Source organism: Pinus tabuliformis, chromosome 4_1 (genome assembly GCF_031772625.1).
Source record: "Pinus tabuliformis cultivar Carrire ecotype Pingquan chromosome 4_1, CPIR1, whole genome shotgun sequence".
NCBI lineage: Eukaryota > Viridiplantae > Streptophyta > Pinopsida > Pinales > Pinaceae > Pinus > Pinus tabuliformis.
In genome coordinates this window covers 359,882,180-359,905,251 of record NC_142303.1, presented here as the reverse complement: position 1 = coordinate 359,905,251, position 23,072 = coordinate 359,882,180, and the positions used below count along the sequence as shown (strand labels likewise).

Here is a 23,072-nt window from a genome sequence, read left to right as displayed (position 1 = left end):
CTTCTCCTTCCACACTGGATCGACAAGTTTATGGTCCCTCTGGATCTGATTGCATGGGTATGGATCCAAAGGTTAGTGTGGGCAAGAATCTTCCTGCAGCAGAATCACCAGAGCTGGATCCAAGGGTTAGTGTGGGCAAGAATCTTCCTGCAGCAAATTCGCCAGATCCGGATCTAAGGGTTGAGAGTAGAGTGGAGGATTTGGAGGAACCTTGTTCTCGGAAGAACAAGCGGCTTCGCACCTTGTGTAACTGCTCAGAAGGATATGCTTCTGTTTATCAGATCGGGGATAAGGATTGCAGGGACGGAGTCACTCACTATTCATATGGTGAGGGTTTTACAGCCCTCTACTTCTCTAATATATATATATATATATATATATAAGGTGCGAAGCCGCTTGTCCCTCCGGGGGGCAAGGAAGGGGCAATAAATGAGAAGGGTGAATCAGGATCATATCTGTCTGTTATATAAGGGTTGGTTAGGATCATATCTGTAGGTAGGGATCGAGGAGCCTAGCCTACAGGCAGGCCGACCAAAGGGAAGGGAGAAGCTCGCAACCTTATTCATGCCACTTGGCATGATCGGGGAAAACGGGGTTCGAACCCGCGACTTCTGGCGTGACAGACCAGCACTCTAACCGACTGAGCTATTTCCCCCTTCCAGATTCGGCCCCCCACCCAATAAGTAACTCAAGGTCGAAGGTTTCAAGCTACGCATCCTAGTAGCAAACGCCGGAGACCTACCTCGCGTAGAAGTACTTTGGGCGGCGTTTTTGAACTAAACAAGACACTTCGCGTTTCCACCCTCGCCCTCTTAATTACTTATTGGTTAGTGGGGGTATTTAGAGCGGCTCGTTTGCTCCTCGCCCCTATTAGGACGTCCCTGGGGCCCTTTTATTACTTAGTGGGGGCTGCTGGTCATGAATTATATACGTAATTACGCTTTAGCGAACAATGTTGCTATGGGCATATGTCATTATGCATTTCTGATTCTTTTCTTCGACAATGCTGCTATGGGCATATGTCATTACTTACGCTTTAGGCTCTCATAATCGATCCATACCTAATATCGTATACAAAGAGATATCTCATTATATATGTCATTATGCATGAATGAATTATATGTGTCATTACACTTTCTTATCGGCAGTAATTACGCTTTAGCACCGTATGTGTTGTATGTATGATCCCTCCCTATTGATTACTGGCCATTCCCAGCCTTCTCTCCTTATGTTGCACCTCTGTTCACAAAATATGGAAAGGTCAACTCTATAGCTACCAGACGAAATGGGCCACCAGCTGTCAATCTAAATGAAAGAGGCTCTCTATATGAAAGCTCTATCAAACTCCCAGGTCAATATGTAACAACCAGGCTATCTGAAAAACCAGGCTATATAAGTCTCTATGACTCACTCCTCCTTTTTGTTCTGTAACCGTTGGTCATTCCTTTCCTGGTGATACAGGTAGTAGCTGGAAGTAGGAGGAGAGGAAGGTAAAGGTAGTAGGATAATAAGTAGGCCCACCACCATGCACCATAACCACGGATCGTTGCTCATTCCCCGTAAGCGGTATCCATCCATGGCAGGCAAGGAATATTGATTGATCAACGCTCCTAAACTAGGGAAACTCCTTCCACCAGCTATGATATTGGGCTTCCACCCACTGTTAGTAGGATCGTGCCCTGCCAGCCAGCCTGCCATATTGGATCGTGGGGTTTAGGGTCCATTGTTTACCACCACCTCGCTATCAAATATGAATTGTTATCCTTGCACGTAGTAGCTTATTTTCCACCACCTAAGGTTCGAAGCGTCTGTCCACCAGTTGAGGGGTGATTGCAAGGGTAATTATTATTCTGTAGGGGGCAGCAGTATATAAGTAAGGGCTTGGGTCGGTCTAAATGACCAGGCTCCTTTCCTTTGTCGGACTCTTCCCCGGAATCTTATGGGAAGCAAGGCTCTTTCTTTCAACCAAAGCTTCTATCTCTTCTCTTTAAGGGTTTCTCTTTGACCAGGACTTCTTCCTCTTTCATCAACAGGATTTTGACTCTCTAGTAGTAAGCTCAGGTGCGCTCATTGTAAACAAATAATGCTAGGGAGTATGATGATTGGTAATGTTTTTGCACCCACCTCACACACTCACTCGGTTTAGCCTTACTTAGTGACAAGGTAGGGTAGATAAATTAGCAGCTTTGGGCTCTATAGATTTTTCCTCATATTGGGACGTGAGCTGGGAATGATGGGAACGTGAGAAGGGTGGTATGTAACGCTCTTATCGGAAGATGCAGCCCCTTTCAATGGTGACGCTCTTATCATAATCTGGGGTTACGCCTCTCTCGGAAGATGTTGTGGCAGTTGGGACGCCCCTACCCCTACTACTTGAAAGAAACTCCTGGATGAACCCTCACCATATGAATAGTGAGTGACTCCGTATGTGATCGGTTCATTCATTCCGATCATGAATGAGATAGATTATATATGTCATTCTCTCTTATTAGAGAGACCTCCCTTATAAAGGGAAGAAGGGGGGCTTTCTAAAGGGAAGAAGGGGGTGGTACTTGCGCTTTTCTCCTCCTTCAGGCACAGTCCTTGGGCTTTTCTCCTCCTTCAAGCCAAGTACTTAGCATTGTCTAGTGTAATCACTGCCTCTCCCCTTCCTTTGCTTCAGGGATTCTGTACCTTTGAAATCTCTCATACCCACTCTGATGAATGAGGGAGATTCAAAGCATATATTATATATGTCATTATGCATTCATTCTTTCGACTACGTTCCCTACGAGATTTGTCATTTTCACCCAATTAGGAGGGGGCGGAGGTTTTCACATATTTCCCTACTATTCTTGCCCCACGAGGAGGCGGAGGTTTTTCAAGGTGCGAAGCCGCTTGTCCCTCCGGGGGCAAGGTTTCCCTCACCCATATGAATGAGTGAGATGCTCTCCTTATAGTCGAGAGTTCGGTAAGCTCACCTTACTAGCCCTCTCCTTTTAGTCGAGAGTTCACTTACTCACCCTATAAATAAGGCCGAATAAGCGAGAAGAGAAAGAAGAAGAAAGGCAGGTTGTTCTACGAAAGGAAGTACTTGGCTCCCCTAAGAGAAGAAGTGGCCATGGGACCACAAATAGAACTTTGTGTTAACCAAGGGGCTTAGAGGACTGCCTTTAGTTGTCCTTTCTTATACCTTGCTATGGATTATTTTGCTTGATGTGTCCTTTTATCCAACTGCTTCTTCTATTGCATGCTTCTACATTTTGTAGCAATATGCCCATCCTTCTGGCAATTGAAGCATCTTATCAATCTTGAGGAAGTGGATGATATGTCTAACACAACTTTCGCCTTCTTTGACGGCTGGTTTTGCTGATGTGATTCTTCTTTGTAATTCTTAGTGTTGGAATAATCTTTTGCTGCTAGTCTTTTAAAACTTGTTTCTGAACTGGTTTCTTCTTTGTGCAGGCTATTATATAGAGGCTTTTTATTAGTTGTCAGTTGAATGGCTTTCTCTTTTGAATTAATTCTCAAAGTAGTCATTTCTGCTTCCAGTATTTGATATTGCTTTCTCATTCCTTCCTTGATTTCCCTTGCTTTGTCAAATTGGGTTTTTAATTTGATGATCTCTTCTTTGTAAACACATTCCTTCTCATCAAGTATTTGTAACAATTTCTTATGGTTTTTTATTTTTAGCCCTGAGATTCTAATTTTTGCTTCTAGGGTTTCAATCTTGCAAGGTTCTTCATCTTCTAAATCAAAATTTTCTGCAAAAGGGTTATTACCACTTCTCTCCAAAGCATCAAACTGAATTGAATGATCATTATCTTCTAAATCATCAAACTCAAGTAGATCATCATCACTATAAGAAAATGTACTGCCAGATATAAAATGATCGCAACATTTACCTTCACCATTTTTTACCAGTAAGAAGAGGGGTTCTTCAAAATTTGAAACTTTCCTTACTTGTTTACTGCTCTTCTTTTTTTGGGTCTGCTTCTTCTTATTCTTTTTCATGGCCCATGATCTGCTGTCAAGCGATCAAGTTTCACTGAGAAAACCCCGCTCTGATACCAATTGTGGGAAATGTGCTCACTACTGTGGGGGGGTGAATGAGTAGTGACAATGTATACTTTAAAATTATTTTCCAATCACTGATTCACAATCACACATTACACCATTAGTAGATTAGCTCATATAATGCATTAACCAACAAAGAAAATACCATTATCATCACATGAAAGCCATAATACAATTAAACAATCACACACACAAAAGACACAAGGATCTATGGTGGAAAACCTCCCTCCAGGGAAAAAACCACCCTTTGCTATTGTTGCTGCTCTACTTCTAATTTTATTAATCAAGCAAATCAATTTACGTCATCATAGTTGGCTATGTCCAACAAGGAAGTTTCTCATATGACATCGACTAAGTGAACACCCATCCACTGGATACACGTATCCCCTAAAAGCCTCACCCAACTCCCATTGGACTATGAGAATGCTACTTCCTCTATTGAAGCTACCAACACCCATTGGAAAAGAACACCCATCCCTTCTTCACCAAGCTATCTCGACATGTTGATCATTAGGGCCACATTTCAGAATATTTTAAACTGGACCCTTGCACAAGACAACTACAACTCTCTCTCTTTGATAAGCTCAATACATCATCATCATCTCAATCAAACAAACTCAATACATAAGCCTTTCCATTCTCAACAACATACAAAAAATTATGGTTCTCTCACTTACCTACACAAATATATATATCAATAACAACATGCTCAAATAACACTCAACAATAACCAACAACACAAGTATTCTCTCATGCAATTATGTTCATAATTTAACTAACAGGCACGTACAAATACTCCATGCACATGAAAATCTGCCTCTGTAATAAAAAATAGCAATCACATACATCATTGATCCCTGCAATTATATGCATGTTAGCTTCTACTTAGAGGAGGATATCACTTCTAACAATGAACTGAAAATTTCATTGTATCAACGTAATCAAATGAAGAATTTCCCTTTGAGTATCCTCTGCTACAAGCTTATTCAATCTTCATCACACTTAGAAAAACAAATTCCGCTTCTTTGAAATCATGGCTGACCTCTCCAACATTTTCTTCACTCTATGATCTCAAAAGATAATGTCTATGTGTGTACTTCTCAACAAATTCGACCTTTGTAACATAATATGTTTTAGGAGGTCGCCCTCTACTCTCTACACAAAGTTCTGCTTTATTTCCTCACTAATAATGGTCGATCTGCTACTTCTTTTAAACAAATTTGACCACTAATCCACTACTTAGTCCATTAAAAGCATTCACAATTCAAATTACATTCCATCATGTTGATTTACTCAATTTGAACCTTTGCTTCAGCCATTCATCAATTATTCTCTTGCAGGATTGCGCAGTGGAGGCAGGCAAACAGTGGAGGAGATTTGAGGCATCAGATCTGAGCTAGTTTGTGTATAACAGGTGGAGATAGTACTGAGTACTTGTGAGGAGTATTGTACTATGTATTGTTACATGTTCTCAATCAATATAATATACGGATAGTGTGGGGTTTTCAGCTGTATGCTTTCCCCGGGTTACATACTTTGTTAATGTGTGCATGCGATTGATGTTTCATTGTTTTTAATGCTGCTAAATTGATGATCAACATAGAGGAGGTTATGTATTATGCATGTATTACGCAATAGTGTATAATTGGGATAATCTCTATGAATAAGTGTCATATTATTCAAAATTTCTACACCATGCATATATGTGTCCATCTCGTTTACATTTCCATATAAATCTTTAGCACAACTGTTGAATTCTTGACAAGATCCCTTTTGGAATCCAGGCCATGGACATCCAATAGGCCAGAGTGGTTTCCAGAACTGATTTGATTAGTACAAGTCATCCAATTCTCGAAATGTATTTATGATGCCAAATGTTTAATCTAATTTCAATCTTGGCAACAAGCCATGTCCAATTAGCTATCTTGTAATGAAGAGGTTTGAGTCGGAACCCAAGATACCTAAGTCCATCATCCAAAGGTAGTAGTGTAAAGGGAAATATCTAATGTGAATAATGAATCTCACGGAGATGGTATATTTCTGGTTATTACACTCCATACCAGTGGCTCGGTAGAATAATTGCAACAATGATAGAAAAGTTGATGAATCACCAATACCCCCATTGAGGAAGATTAATACATCATCAAAAATAGAAGATGTGTAAGGATGAAGTTGTTGGTGATCTTAATACCTTGGAGATGACTAAGTCTGCGTTCTTCAGCAATGAGCCGACTTAGACCTTCCATAACAAGTAGAAAGAGTAGGGGGGATAGGGGGCAGCCCTGTCTAAGGCCACATTCTACATGAAAAAAAGGGGAGGAAAACCCATTTATAAGAACACTTTAGGAGACCTTGGTGATGCAGTACATGATCCAGTTGATGAAGTCCAGGGGGAAACTGATCTGAAATGGAGCAGATTAGTAATGCTGTGCTAATTCCCCATTCAGAATAAAACCCAAGACGCTTATCATTTTCTTATCAAGTGCTTAAGGATTCACAATATTTTTTTTAATTAACTGATTCCCATGAGAGTTTCTTATGTAAATGTTATAAACAATTTAACATAAAACATATGTTGAACAACAACAAAATAACATCAAAATACAACACACAACACAAAGATTTGATGAGGAGTTCACCCCTCCTGGGCTACGTCTCCTTGGTCCAACTTCTAATGCTTGGGCCTCTCTATTATGCTCAAAATTACAACAAAAGTGTGTTTACAATGCTCAAATTCCTTTGAAACTTGTCTCAATGAGTTCAAAATATTAAAAATGGCTATCTAGCTTCTTTTTGCAACCAATTTGGTGGAAAACTGCCTCAGTTATGACTTCTGTCAGACTTTCCATAATTTCCTCCTCCAAATCTGGCTAACTTCCAATTAAATTCATTGTTTGGAGCTAATTTAGGCAGTTCCGCCGAAATTGGTGGTCCCTCCAACTTCCCTGCCTATCTCTCGGTTAAGGCCGAGTGGTCACATGGTGGTTAGGTCTGATGGTTAAGGTGACGGTTTCAAAAGCTCCATCGCAAATCGTAATCGGCGGAGTCTTGCAAGCTTATGGTCTATGAATGCGACGGGCGAAGTGTGATTGCAATATCGACGGACCCAACGGGACATTAAACTGCAGCCTATAACTTATCGCATCCAGATCCTTTTGCTAATTGCAATAGGAGAGTACTGATGGTCTTATATATATGCGAGACTCTGCCCTGTTTCGATATATGATTACGATATCGCATCACAACCTGGTACGTACAGGGGGCCGATTCTTCGTAACACTGACCCTTCACCGATCTGTGATTGTGATCGCATCGCAACCCGATACCTGCTAGGGGCCAATTTATGCAATGCCTTCCCTATTGCGAAGTGCAATTGCGATTTATCGCATCGCAACCATGGCCTTACTTGGGGCCGATTCTTTAACACGACTCGCCCGCGACATGAAATTTGCGATATGCGGGGGCAAATGGCAGCTTGCCACTTCGCGCCTCCTCATTCGCTGAAAGACCTTGCCACATCATCCAATCATGTCATGGCTTGCCTTCCAGAAGAGCTTGGTTGGCTTAACCATAGCTTGTGAAAGCTGGTTAACAACATAACATATATCGGGTCGTGTATTGACCAGATACATAAGCGACCCCACCAACTGTCGATAAACAGTGGCATCCACTACTTCCACCGAAGTAGCATCCTCCTTCCTCCAACCTCCGGGAAGAGGAGTATCAACAGGCTTGCAGCCATGCATGTTGAACTTCTCCAGTATCTCCCGAGCATACTTACCCTGAGAAATAAATAGTCCATCACTGTGCTGCCAGATTTCCAATCCCAAGAAATGATGAAGGAGGCCCAAGTCCTTCATCTCAAACTCCTTAGCAAGATCATCCTTGCATGAAAGTATCAACAGCTCATCACCTGTTAGAATCAAATCATCTACATAAAGTACAATGATAAGCAACTTACCCTCCACCACAATCTGGTATAGGTTAGGATCCGCCTCACTCTTGGAGAATCCAAGTCCAGTGAAATAATTGTCTATCCGTGTGTACCAAGCACATGGTGCTTGTTTCAACCCATACATCACTCTCTTGAGCCTACACACAAGCGACTCGCTGTTGAAGATCTCGAAACCTTCGGGCTGTTCTATGTACACCTCCTCCTCAATGACTCCGTTGAGGAACGCAGTCTTCACATCCATCTGATGAATGTGCCACCCCATCTGTGCTTAGAGAGCAAGAATCGTCCGTATGGAAGAATACCTTGCGACAGGTGAAAAGGTCTCCTCATAATCGATCCCCTCTATCTGTGAAAAGCCTCGGGCAACAAATCTTGCCTTGTACTTCTCCACACTCCCATCAGCTGCTTGCTTAACTTTGTAGATCCATCTCGAACCCACCACTGATTTCCCTTCCAGTCTTGGGACAATCTCCCATGCACTGTTTCTGACAATCGAATCATACTCTTCCACCATGGAATCTACCCATGCGGGATCCTCCATAGCTTCCTCGAAAGAGGATGGCTCAGTCACAACACATTTTCTCACAAGAGCCATGTATCTAGTGTACTGATCAGGTGACTGTCTCTGTCTACGTTGAGATGTAGGTGGTCCTACAACCTTCTCTGCATCTTGAGCCAATCGCTCAGCTTCTGTCAAGCACTTTCGCCCTCTGATGGTTGGCGCTGCATGAGTGGTCTCTTCCACTCCATGAACTTCGTCCTGTGGCTGATCCACATCCTGAAGCTCATCCTTAGGAACTAATAGCTCCTCATCTACATGCAAGTGTGGCTCCCTCTCAAGCGAACACTTCATGGCTTTCTCCTCCTGAAATTTTATATCCCGTCGCACAACAGTCTTGCCACTGTCTGGAAAATACACACGATAGTTGTGGGGCGTATCAGTGTACCCCACAAATATCCCAACCTCTGTGGTTAGCTCCAGCTTCTTCCTGGCATCCTTTGTCACATGCATGTAAACGTTAGAACCAAAAATCCTCAAATGAGAAATATCAGGCCTCTTACCAGAATAAGCCTCCTCGGGTGCACTCATGCCAAGTATCCTGTGAGGACAACAGTTCTACACATATACTGCAGTATTGCATGCTTCTGCCCACAAGTGAAGGGGTAGGCTCTGATCATGCAACATCGCCCGTGCAGCACCCACGATCATTTTGTTCTTCCGCTCAGCAACCCCGTTTTGCTGTGGGTTATGGGGAGCTATGAGCTCTCTTCGAATCCCTTCTGCACTACAAAAGTCCTTGAACTCGCCAAAGATGTATTCACCACCATTGTCACTCCTAAGAGCCTTCACCTTCTTCCCTGACTCCTTCTCGACCAGGGCTTTGAACTCACTGAACTTTGAGTATGTCTCTCTCTTCTTCTGCATGAAGAAGATCCAGCACTTTCAAGAGAAATCATCAACAAAGATCACATAATACCTGTGCTTTGTTGTCAAAGCTACTGAGAAAGGTCCACACACGTTTGTGTGAATTCTCTCAAGGATCGTCGTGGCGCGACTATCCTTCTCGTGAAAGGTGGCTTTCACAAACTTTCCCAAAGTACACCCCTTGCACTGATCTGACTGCGCAAGAGTGCCTTTAGGAAGCCCTGTAGTGATCTGCTACAGTATCTTCAAGGCTCCATGGTGAAGGTGACCCAATCTCCTGTGCCACAACTCGCCATCATCGTGGCTCACCAATCCTTCTACCTTGCATGCCATTACTGCGCAGCCATCTACATGCAACTAATAAAGGTTCCTGACTCGAACCCCCATCTTCCAGGTTTCTCCAGTTGTCTTATTGCGTAGGAAAGCCTTTCCCTCGCTGAAAACAACATCATATCCCTTGTCTTCTAACATCGCCACAGAGATAATATTCTTCTTCAATCCTGGAACATGCATCACTTCCTTCAATACGAAGGGTTTACCAGACTCCCTCTCAAAGGAAATGGTACCGATACCAGTCGCATTGTATCTACCATCATTGCCCATCTCGATGTGCACTCCAAGATCTTTCTCCTCCAGATCAGAAAACAAATCTCGATCTCTTGTCATGTGAAAAGACGCACCACTATCCAAGAACCATACCGATCCCATCACACTTGATACCAAGCATGCGATCAACAAAAAATCAAGCTCAAACTGCGAGGCTAAGGCCTCTCCTGCTGCAGATCCAGCAGCTTGCTTATTTTTCTTCTGCTGCGGACAATTTGTGGCAGAGTGTCCATGCTAGTGATAGTGAAAGCACTTCACCTTGGACATGTCCTGCTTCTTGCCTTTCACACCGGAATGACAAGCTTTCTTGTTCTTCCCCTTCTTTGCTTTTGCAACCAAAGCGCAATTTTCTTCATCAGGTGCCTTTGATGAAGATCCGTCCCTGGTATTCCGCCTAATCTCCTCCTGCACGAGATCTGACCAAAGTCTCTCCCATCCTGGCAATTTCTCCAAACCATTTACAAAGTCCTGATAGGAATGCCACCTCTTCAGAAGACCAAGGAGAGCCAAGCTCACCAAGTCCTCATCATCGACAGTCACCCCCACACTTCCCAGCTCATCCCTGCATTGAGTGAACTTCATGAGATACTTGGGCATACTGTCTCCCTTCTCGCATTTAATGTTTCTGAGTTTATCCTTGAGTGCCAACTTCCTCTGGTCGCTCTTGCTTTGGAATAGATCTGTCAACACTTTCCACTTCAAGTATGGAGAAGCCTTTCCGTGCAGGCTGGACATAATGTGATCCTTCACACCCTCCAACAGAATCCTTCGACACTTTGTTGTCTTCTTTTTCCAAGCCTCAACTTACGCAGTATCAGTAGGCTTTAGGACCTCAGCCTCTATGACCTCCTTCAGCCCATTATCATCTAACACCGCCTCCATCCTGTCTTTCCATGCAATATAATTCGAGCTGCCCTCAAGAGCATACTTCAATCGCAATCCATTGAAAGACATTTCAACTTTGACACCAAGAAAACATTGCTGCAAATTTGAATTCCACCAGCTCAAAAACTCAACCGCCTCTGATATAAAATTCGTGAGAACAAAGTATTTCTCGTACAGAGATTAACTGTATGGGCTTTTACCGGATATCTCACCTTCCAAAGGAATGATGAATCCAGAGGCTACCTGGCCCGATTACAGACTCTGCCTGAAGAAATAAAATGTAAACACTTTCTGAATAATAGATCTGATGATCAACACCTCTGATACCATGTAGAAATTTTGAATAATATGACACTTATTCACAGAGATTATCCCGATTATACACTATTTCGGAATACATGCATAATACATAACCTCCTCTACATTGATCATCAATTTAGTAGCATTAAAAACAATGAAACATCAATCGCATGCACACATTAACATAGTATGTAACCCGAGGAAAGCATACAGCTGAAAACCCCACACTATCTGTATATTATATTGATTGAGAACATGTAACAATACATAGTACAATACTCCTCACAAGTACTCAGTACTATCTCCACCTGTTACACACAAACTAGCTCAAATCTGATGCCTCAAATCTCCTCCACTGTTTGCCTGCCTCCACTGCGCAATCCTGCAATAGAATAATTGATGAATGGCTGAAGCAAACTCATGTTTCCTTGGCTGAACCACACAATCCTCATTGGCATTACTCATTCCCACTGATTGTGCAAGATCTCATGCACAACTATAGTCACAACTTATAGCAATCTCAACCTCTAACACCTGTCTCCACTGAACTGTCCATGCACTGAGTTAACTGATGTATTCTTTAGTTGCTTTATGAGTTAATAATTAGTGAATTAATTTAACAATTAATTCACATTACTCATCACTAGTGTATTCTGCAGTTAGACTAAATACAACTAGTTTAACCAAGTCAAACTGAACACAACTCCATCAACTCCACAATCAACTCCACCGAAACTCAACCACATGAGTTGTAACTGAAGTCCTACATGAAATAGCTCAACTGACCCACAAGAAAAGCGTATTTCCTTCTGACAGCTGCATGTGCCACATCTGTAGCTCAAACTGAAGTGCTCCAAGAGGATAAGATAATGTTTATAGTCCAAATATTATTATGAGCTAATAATATTCAACTGTTCTATTTTTAGCCTAGCAGTCTAAAAATAGAAACCGCCCATATGTCTAAAAATAGAAGTCCATCTATTTTTACCAACATGACCAATCATCCACAAATAGCATCCTGCAACTCATAGACCATGATCCATATGTCTAAAAATAGACATAGTCTAAAAATAAACTTTGCGCCAAAAATATATTGCGGGCCCACTTAGTGAAGGCAACTTCTTTCCACTAAGCTCCATCATCTTGTTGCATTCTCAACACATGGGTTCGTTGGGACCTGATTGAACTACCCAAGAAATGGGGAGGCTAGGGACTGAAAAACCTTGAATCCTTCTCTAAAGCACTAGCATCCAAGATGGGCTAGAAAATTCTTACTGCAAAAATATTATGGACCGAGGTGGTTTATGAGAAATATATATGGCCCCTTCACACACTTGATTGGGTCAGACTCCCCACTTGGAACTGGTCGTGCATCTCATCCATTTGGCGTGTTGTCTTAAACTCCATATCTTACATACGTGATGGACTGGCTTGGAGAATTAGGTTTGGCTCCTCAGTTCGTGTTGGTATGGATCCATGGTCTGGATGTGGTAATGCTTTCAGGCTCCCTATTGATCTCATTCAATACTTAACTAATGCTAGTATTACATATCTTGAACAAATTGCAAATCCAAAGAATTCTAACATTTTTTCACAGGGATGGAAATCTGCTATACAACTTGGCATTCCTGACAATTGGCATCCTGATTGGCTCAGCTACACTAATTCTCTTGTTGAATCACATGTTAGGTTAACCGAAGGCGAAGATGAACTCATTTGGGTACATGCCAAGCATGGTAATTATACACCCAAGGATGGCTACCCTATTATTTATGCAGCACATAAGCCTCCAGTTATGGACTGGTGGTGGAGTGTTTTGTGGAAATTGAAGGCCCCTCCACGAACCAGACTCTTCATGTGGACTGTCCTTTGCCACAAAGCTCCTATGGGAGAGAACTTAAAGAAATGATATTTCCATGGCCCTACCTGGTGCATCCTATGCCGACAGGACTCTGAGACTATTGAACATCTCTTCCTTCACTGCCCCACCATTTTGGCTTTCTGGACTCAGATTCTCTCCTCCCTCTCTATCACTTTTCGATGGCAGGGGAACTCCATTCTAGAGGCTTGGCAAGCATGGTGGACCTCAGCCCATCCTCCTAAAGTTAGGAATATTCCTCTATTGGTTTGCTAGGCTATTTCGTTGATCCACAATAAATCCATTTTCAATGATATTGAACCTCACTGGACTCAGGCTTCTGCACATGTTTTATCCATTTACTCCAACATTCCTGATGATGATCGACCTGCACCCTTGTGTACCATCATTCCTGAATCCATTAATAGAAACCTACCTTGGGCCTATTTTGATGGATCTTCCGAAGCACATGGTCATGGGGAGGGTCCCTCTTACATCTATCAGATAATCATTTTTTTTAAATTTAGATGGGTTTGGGCAATGGTACTAACAACTTTGCAAAATTGATCACACTCAGACATATTTTTCATTTTGCTTTAGAAAAGGAGTGTAGGCATATACAAATCTTTGGTGACTCTAAGATCATTATAAATTGGTTCAACACTACATCTATTTGTCATGCGCACACACTCAGGAATATACTAGATGATGCACTGCATTTGAAATCCCACTTTGACTCCATCTGTTGTCATCACATCTATAGGGAGCGCAACCAGATTTCCGATCAATTATCCAAGGAGGCCACGATCCAGCCTAGGGGCCTATGGCTGATACAAGAACAGAGGGGATCGGACTTCTATCAGTACTACCATCACCCATACATTGATCAAAGGATACAGGGACCTGACAGAGCCTGATTTCATGATTTTTTGAGCTACTGCTAGTGCTTTTGGTTTCCAGAACAGTTTATGTATATATCTATTTTGGACATGTAATTATGTAATCACTATTAGTTTACCCTGTGGGGTTTTTTTTACAAGAACATCTGAAGGTGGTGCGCCACAACTTACAGCATATGCTTCTTTAAGCATCTACAATATGTAATTTTTAACATATTAATGGAAACTACGATTTTTCATTGGGGAAAAAAGTTAATATCTATACATATATAAATAAATACCTACTCATAAATATAAATTAGAACTATTTCAATACTTCTTTTCTTTAATTTTAAATACAACTCAATTCATTTCATTCTGATTATATTAATATTATACATTATTACATATAATATTATGAAAAATAATGTAAATATAATATAATATATATTATATTATTTCTTCTTATGTTATAAGTCAAATCAATTAAATATGTAATATAAAATTAATACATAAAATAATATATTACATTTATTATATTATATTATTTGATTTTTATATAGTACATTAATTATATGTTATTCTATAATTTAATTGTATAAGATAAATTTTAATTAGTATATATTATACAATTAAGAATTTATGAATTTATATTTATAATTTATTTTAAGTTATTTAAGTACAAAGGACAAATGCATTAGTTGTTTAATGATAATGACTTTTTCTTGAAATTTTTATTTTTATTTTGGTACAACTTTTCAATTGAATTTAACCATGGTTACATGGATTGTGGTGCAAAAAGTGAATTGCAAATTCATAAATATTATTTTATTGGTTTAGATATTATTTTATTATTTCCATAGGAAGCCTATTTTAGACCTCAAATTTCCCCTAATGGAGGGTGTGGTTGCTTTACTCTATGGGGTTGTTTCATCACTTTCCTCGTTCTACTGAATTTCATCTTCCTCTGTATATACACATGGTCTTGCTAACAAGTCAACGCATGAACTCCCTTGCTCCTATAAAGAGTGAATTATGGCCGATTTAATGAGAAAATGATTGGTCAAGCAAGTCTTTGGATGTTTTCCCCTTGCACTACCTCTGCCATGTGTTGTAGAGATTTGAATAGGTAATAAGGAAAATTTATTAATTGTCATGTCCTCAAATGTGCCAACAACTAAAAATGATAATTGAATATAATCCAAAAGAGACTCTCACATTTGATTAGTTTCTAAACGAAGAGAGCCACATCATCCCAGAGGTGGGGAAGATATGTTCTATCAAAACTCCTACCCTTAGTCATCAATTCCTCTTCTTCTTGCAGAAACACAGCCTTAGTTGATGGAATCACCACCTTCCTTGAAAACCACCAAGCCCCTGTCTATTGCAACCATGTTACTCTTGCAATTACCTCCTTTGTAACAAAAATTATAAATCACTTGTCTTTAGAGTACCGTTCATGCAGGGCCTATGCAAACTCCAGAGAAATCTGTAGCTAAAACCCTGCAACTTCTCGAAATAACTCAACGATCCTGCATTTCGAAAAAACTTAGGGCTTCTGGATGGTGTAACAGTATGTTAATATATTTTGAATCATGCCTTAGCATTGCTCCTCCCATGGATTCCCAAGACTGTAACTGCTCAGCGCTGCTAAGGACCTTTTACAAAGTTTCCTTTGGTACACACAGACACTTGCTAAGGAGAGAATGTCGAGATACTGGAATTAACATCAATTACCCACTTTTTACCAAATTGGGTCTTTTAGAACTTATGAGAAAGGACTTCACACAATTGCATAAATTTCTAAAAATGACAGTAAAGATAATAAAGGTAAGGGTAATGATGGTAAAGATAGCAACAGTTACCACGGCCTAATCATGCATGATGGTAAAAGTAATGACGATTACAAAGTATAATAATGCATTATTATAATAAGGTGAAGCGATTGTTCATCGAGCAAATGATTAATTAATAAATTGGGTGAAATCATAGTGTATCATTTAATGACACAACACACTCTTCCTCCCACTTATTGTAATACCCGTCCTCGGCGTATGTGCATTATGGTAATAATTTCCCTTCTTAAGTTCAAATGCTACAAATAAATGAAAAAAGAACGAACTTGCCTTTGGATTACCATTATGGTGACATGGGATTGGATGTTGTGAAGATCTCCTTGTGGCATATGTTCATAGTTGATTTTCTATTGGTATTATGAGATGAAAGATCCATTCTCATGGTAGCAGATCAATGTATCAGCTTTGAGACCACATTGTTAACCATGAAGATGTATATGATAGGTCTTCGAAAAAATCTTCAACTATAACAACGATGTCAGTATGATGATACAAACATATGAAATTGTAGAAGTAATGTTGACATTCGGTCATATATCTAGTTATATCAAAAAGATATTAATCTGATTTGAACTATTATGAACCAAGTTATGTTGAATCCCAAGTTGGCTATGTAACAACAAAACTTAAAACAACAAATCAATAATTAGAAATAATTAGCACAGTTTTTCTACAAAGAAATAATAAACGTTGACCATTAGGACCCAGTCATCCAATAGTACCCCAAAGGGGTTTTCACCATTGAACATTTATTTTTTTCTCTTTTCTCTTTTTATTTTTATTTTTTTATTATTATTTAACTCATTTTTTTAAATTGTTTTATTAATAACTAAATGGATGATAGCATAGTAGGAACCTCCTCTTCCCCAACAACTTCAAGGTTTGAACTTGCAATTGAGAAAATGTTCACAAATGAATCCTTAGAGGTAGGTTTATGATACAACCTAAGACGATGTCCATTAACAAGAAAGGATATCTAAGAATTATCAATAGTTGTCAATTTTACAGTACCATTGTCAAAGACTGCTTCTACCTCATAAGGACCTAACCATCTGGTGTGCAACTTCCCCTTAAAATATTTAAACCTAAAATCATAAAGTAAGGCCTAGTCACCCTTTTGAAACAACTTCTTCTTAATAAACTTATCATGTCATTTGGAATGTTGCTTCTAAATGATATATGTTCATTGTATAGTGACCAAGCTCTTTTCGTCCAACTCATTTAAAATGTTTCATTCTATGTTCTTGAGCTGCACTCAGATTTAAATCCACTTCCAAGGCAATCCTTAATGTTTTAATCTCAAATTCAATGGGGAAGATTGGATTCTTACCAAAAACTAGTTCATAAGGGGAAAAACCTGTAGTATTTCTCCAAGTTGTCCTATAAGCCCACAATACTTCAAGAAGTCTCTCAACCTAATAAATCCTATGTCCTGTCACAGTCTTTGTAAGGAAAACTTCAAGTACTTTATTAATACTTTCCACCTACCCATTTGCCTAAGGATGATAGGATGAGGTAATATTATGACAAGCTCCATATTTCTTGATAAGATCTTATATCAGCAGAGAGGTAAAATGTGCTCCCCAATCTATTACTATTTCTCTTGGCACTCCTTATCAAGAAAAAATTTCTTCAAACAAAAAGTATAAAACAACACAGTTAGTTACTATTAGAGCTCCAAGAAACTCTCCTAGGTTGTAGTTCGGAGATGCCTGGTAACATATAAATTCAACTTATTGTTGCAAATGGATGAATGGAAGGAATGATGCTTGTCCAAGCCGGATAACCACTTCTACTATGTTTCACTCCAGACATGCGTGAACACCCCCAGACTACAAGGCTTTAAACCACCAACTACTCACAGTTTAAAATTGGGTGAATATGAAGAATACTGACCACACCAGCAGATGCACAAGACCATGTGATGGCCGGCTGCAACCAGTAAAGAAGTCTGAAAATCTAATCTACTAATGCACAAACAGGATGACAGCTCTCTAGCACCAGATGAAAAGAAACCTAAATAACTAATTCAATGATACATACAAGATTTTAACACAGAGATAAAATGACAGCTACTCTAATGCTAAACATCAAGAGTTCAAGCATACAGCATATCAGGCACAGCTTGGAAGAGAAGAGAAATGGAAAGTGAGCAATTAACAGCAAAAGAAGCTTGTATTAGCTGAAAATGAAGACGAGACACTGCAAGTGCCAAAATAGTTATAGTCTCCAGAAGTTGAACCTTACATCAAAACATCAACCATCAACCCTAATTACATCTTATTTTCAGGTATATATAGAGTTTCATTACAAAGGCACTTTGCTAGTTTAGGTATGGAGGGGTCATAATTGACCACCAACTGCATTTAACTGCCTGATGGAGTCTCTGAGTGCGTTTGCTTGTTTCAGTGGATGAATCTGATCTTTTCAGGTGCTCTGTTGTCCTCTCAGGCAGCTGGAGTGCTCGTATCAATGAAGTTCCATAACTGCTAAATGCAGTTACCTGCTCATGCTCTGTCATTTTCCTCCTCGGCCATACTATTTGTTAAATATGGTTGTTGAGGAGCAACTACAACTGGTACTGGTGAGCTGGTCGCCTTCGTCCTTCAGGCACACGGAACGGTCAAGGGACGTGGACTGCATGGCAAGTGGACGATTCGAGAGGAGAAGGAAGATCAGCCATCGGATCGGGAAGATAGACGACGTAGATAGCTTGGAGAAGGATATCGGACGAGGCGGGAGTGAGATGAACGTGGATCGTTGGATCTCAGATGGACAGATGTAACGATGGTCGGGAGGCAAAGGCGTGCAACGGTTATCGGGCAGGGACGGAGGGTTAAGCGGTAAGCGGTATCGATCGCACCGCCTTTGGGCGCCGGGCAATAAAAGGACGAAGGCATGCAATTCCACTCAGCGCATGACACGTAGCGGTGGAGGAGAGAGGAAAACCGTTGTCCATCGCATGCTAACATCCCATTGATTTGTGGGCGCAAAATGTGCGATGGTCGTCCGATCTTGGCAGAGCTCATCGAACGGTGGGGAAACGATCGGGCAAGTCGCTTTATCGGACACGACGGGAGCCGTTGGATCAGCAGACAGAAATTGATAGCTGTGACTAAAGGTGATGATTTCGTAAAGGTGCAAAGCCATATGGGCAAGGTTTTATGGGGTTTTGGCTTTTGGGCTCGGGGCTGGCAACCAAAGGTGTTTTGTTGGTTTTTTTAGAAGAAAAACAGAGGAAACAGAAATAACGGAGGATAAGCAGAGTGAGGGAAAAAGGAGAATGACCACCACGAGCCTCCTTTAAGCATCATCAAGTGGACCAGGCTCATTTCCGACCTTCAGAAATCACAGATATGTAGCAGAGCTAACACTGGCTCCTTCTGGGGATGAGATCCTCCCTGTGGGGTCTCAAGAACCGCAGACCATGGCCTTTCTTGTGAAAACCAAATTAGCAAAATTCCCTAGTGTTCCATTGGGCATGGAGTCTAATTGAGCTTACACTAAAACTGATAAAACAACATATTTACAACTTTAAGGCCTGAAGACCTTAAACAACGTAATTTTTCAAAAATCGCCCATTAACTGGGCCATCAAAAATTGTCTCTTATTCCATACTTTGCAGCATGAAAGTACTGTTCCCTTGGATCTGAGTGATGACAAAAGGTCCCATCCACAGAGCATCAAACTTCCCATGGTTGCCTTTCTTCTCTTTCAGTGCATCCCACTTAAGAACCACGTCTCCAACCTGAAAACTACCTATTTTTGCCTTCCTGTCAAAGGCTTCCTTGATTCTCTTTTGATTTGTTGTAGACCTCTCAACCAGCTAATCACGGATCTGATGCACTTCTACCAAATCACAAATCCTTTTTGCCATGTCCTCTTCCTCATTCGGCTCTTCTTGCAAGAACTTTGCCACAGGGAGAGTTAACTGAATTGGGAATACAGTCTCAGTACCATATACTAGCTTGAATGGAGAGTTCCCTGTGGATTTCTTGGTGGTCACTCTGTCAGCCCACAGTGCATACTTCAGTTTGGAATCCCAGTTCTTCTTGTTGTCTTCCAATAGCTTCTTGATTATCCTTATCAGGCTCTTGTTGGAAGATTCTGCTAGACCATTGCCTTGAGGGTAATATGAGGTGGAATGCACCAGTCTAATGTCCATTGGGTCACACATGTCCACCAACTCTTTTGCCCTGAAGGCTGCTGCGTTATCTGTAACCAGTTTGTGTGGACAGCCAAACCTGGTGAAAATATTTTCAGTCAAAAACCTCATGACCACATGGTGATCAGCTTTCCTAGTAGGAATGGCTTCAATCCACTTAGTGAAGTAGTCAGTGGCTACTAAAATCCATCTGTGCTGGCCACTGGAATGTGGGTTAATTTCTCCTATGAAATCCAAACCCCATTGTTGAAAAGGGCCACTGGCATGTATTGGCTTTAAGGGCAGGGACTTCGATTGTTGTTTTCCTTCAAATCTTTGGCACCTGTCACAAGATTTAACAAATGAAAAGACATCAGAAAATAAGGTGGGCCAATAGTACCCAGCTCTGAAGACCTTGTGGGCTGTAGTTTTCCAATAGTGATGTCCTCCACATATGCTGGAATGAAACTGATGCATGACCTCTATGGATTGTTCTCTATCCAGGCACCTTAAAATAATTCCAGAGGGGTCCCTCCAGTAGAGTAGGGTCCCTCCAGTAGAGTAGGCTTTCATGAATGCAATATTTGGCTGCCTTGAGCTTTACAGTCCTGGCTTGGCTTGAACTAAGGCCTGGAGGAACTTCTAGCTTCAGCAAGAATTGGGTTATTGTAGAGTACCATTCACAAGAAGCTATATTTTCTACCAATGACTGGTTTTTCCCTGGTCCAATTATTTCTTCTGAGATTGTGCTTATGCAATTCATGTCCAACATCTTGAAATTTTCTTCAGCCATTAATCTGGCAAGGCCCTGACCTCTGACAAGTTGGTAGGTTTCATTTCTATGTTAAATTCAATAAGCTTTGCAATCCATTTAGACCTTCTTCCATCAGCATCTGGTTGCGTTAGAACATATTTTACTGAAGCAGAGAGCACATATGCAATTACCTTGGAATGCAGAATGTATATTCTGAAAGCTTTCAAAGATTTGATAAGATCATATGCCTGTTTTTCAATGATATCATACCTTAGTTCAGCATCCCTTAAGGTTTTGCTAAAGAATGCCACTGGATGTTCTGAACCTTCATCATCTGGTTGCAATAAAACTGCTGCAAGGGTGTCACCCGAAGCAAATGAAAATATATGGAACTCCTTGCTATAATCTGGGCTGATCAAAGTAGGAGCTTCCATAATAGCTCTCTTGATGGATTCGAAAGATCTTCTTGCTGCATCAGTCCATTTGATTTCTGACCCCTTTTTCAACATGGAGGTGATGTGTTTTACAAGTTCTGTGAAATTTGGAATAAACCTCCTTACAAAGTTTATCTTGCCCAGAAAGGACTAGATATCCTTCTTTTATCTAGGGACAGACAAGGTCTGTATTGCTCCTACTCTCTCTGGATCAATTTTGACACCTGCAGCAGAAACAATGTGTCCCAACAACTTGCCTTCTTCTAAAGCAAACTGTGACTTTTTAGGATTGACTGAAATTCCAAACCTTCTGCACTTTAGAAACACTTTCTTCAAATGTTGCAAATGGTCCTGATGGCTGCTAGAGTATACTGTTATATCATCTAGGTAGACAAGGACAAAGTTATCCTTCTCTCCTACAAACGCTATATCCATAGCTCTCTGAAAGGTCACTCCAACATTCATCAGCCCAAAAGGCATCTTGGAATACATAAAAGTTCCCCAAGGAGTGGTGAATGCAGTCTTTTCTTGGTCATCTGGATATACGGAAACCTGGTTATACCCTGAAAACCCATCCAGGAAAGACGTCACTTTGGCTCCTGAGACCTTTTGCAGCAAATGCTCCATCTTAGGCAAAGGATAATTATCCTTTTTGGAACACTTGTTCAGGTTTCTGAAATCAACACAGAGCCTAATTTCTCCACTCTTCTTCCTCACCACAACCAAATTGGCTACCCACTTTGAATATCTCAGGGGGACTATGATTTTGGCAGCCAACAACTTCTTGATTTCTTTTTCAATCAAAGGGAGGAGCAAAGGATTTATGGGCCTCAGCTTCTGCTTGAAAGGGATGGTGTCTTTTTCCAAGGGGATCTTATGCTGGATGATCTTTTTGTCATACGTCTTAAGGTCACTGTACTCCCAGGCAAAGACATCAGCAAACTGCTTCATCAGGGTGCAGTATTCAGAACTTTGTGCAGCAGATAAGTGGGTGGACAGATTTATATACTTTGGATGTTCTAGGCTCCCTATGTTATGCTTATGTACTATAGATTGATCTTCTTTTTGGGCAGCCTTACAAGGCACATCATTCTGGTCAAACAGCTTTTCTAAGGGGACAAGGCCTTTGGGTATATGATTGCTGGACAATTGGACAATGCTATCTTTGCCAATTTTGTTCTTTAGCTGGGATTGGGGGTTTTCCACCAAGTTTTCATTCTCTTGGTCAATTTTCATTTCAGAGAATTCATCAATGACTTGTAGAAACCTATTTTCCTCATCATCATCCTCAAAAACTTCCCAATGCTGGACATTATCAGGCAAGGATGGTCTCTATTTGATCTGGACTTCATAGACCAACCTAGGAGGCATGGGAGGGAAGAACATGCTAGCAGACACAGCAAGGGAATCAGCAAGTTGATTCTTTACTCTAGGGATATATGAGATACAAAAACTATCAAAAGAGTCTTTCAGTCTCCATACCTCATCTCTGTATGCTTTCAGCCTTGGGTGCCTTGCTTGGAATGTTTTGTTCACTTGCTGAATGATGAGATCAGCATCTCCAAACACCTTTATGCTTCTGATTCCTCTGTCTTTGGCAACGTTTAAGCCCAATATCAGAGCTTCATACTCTGCTATATTGTTGGTGACTTGGAAAGTCAGTTTGAAAGACAGATGTGTGCTTTCTTGTTTTGGAGATACCAACACCACTCCTGCTCCTACAGTATCCCTTGAGCAGGCTCCATCAAAGAACATCTCCCAAGCTTGTGTTCCTTCTCCTTCCATAACTTGATTCACTGGTTTCTTTATCTGCATTGAGGCCTTCTGAGATTCTTCAATTTGGAGAATTCATGCCCCAAAGTTAGTGTCCACAGCATAAATAGGATGATTAGAGGGATTCTTCTCATCACTGATGATATA

At 40.7% G+C, this 23,072-nt stretch overlaps 1 non-coding gene across 1 annotated transcript; it reads right to left on the bottom strand.

The window, feature by feature from the left end:
• Positions 1-581: 581 nt before the first annotated feature.
• On the bottom strand, positions 582-655 carry TRNAD-GUC (transfer RNA aspartic acid (anticodon GUC)). Its single transcript has one exon. It is a non-coding gene; the product is annotated as a tRNA-Asp (tRNA).
• Between the last annotated feature and the right edge of the window lie 22,417 nt (positions 656-23,072).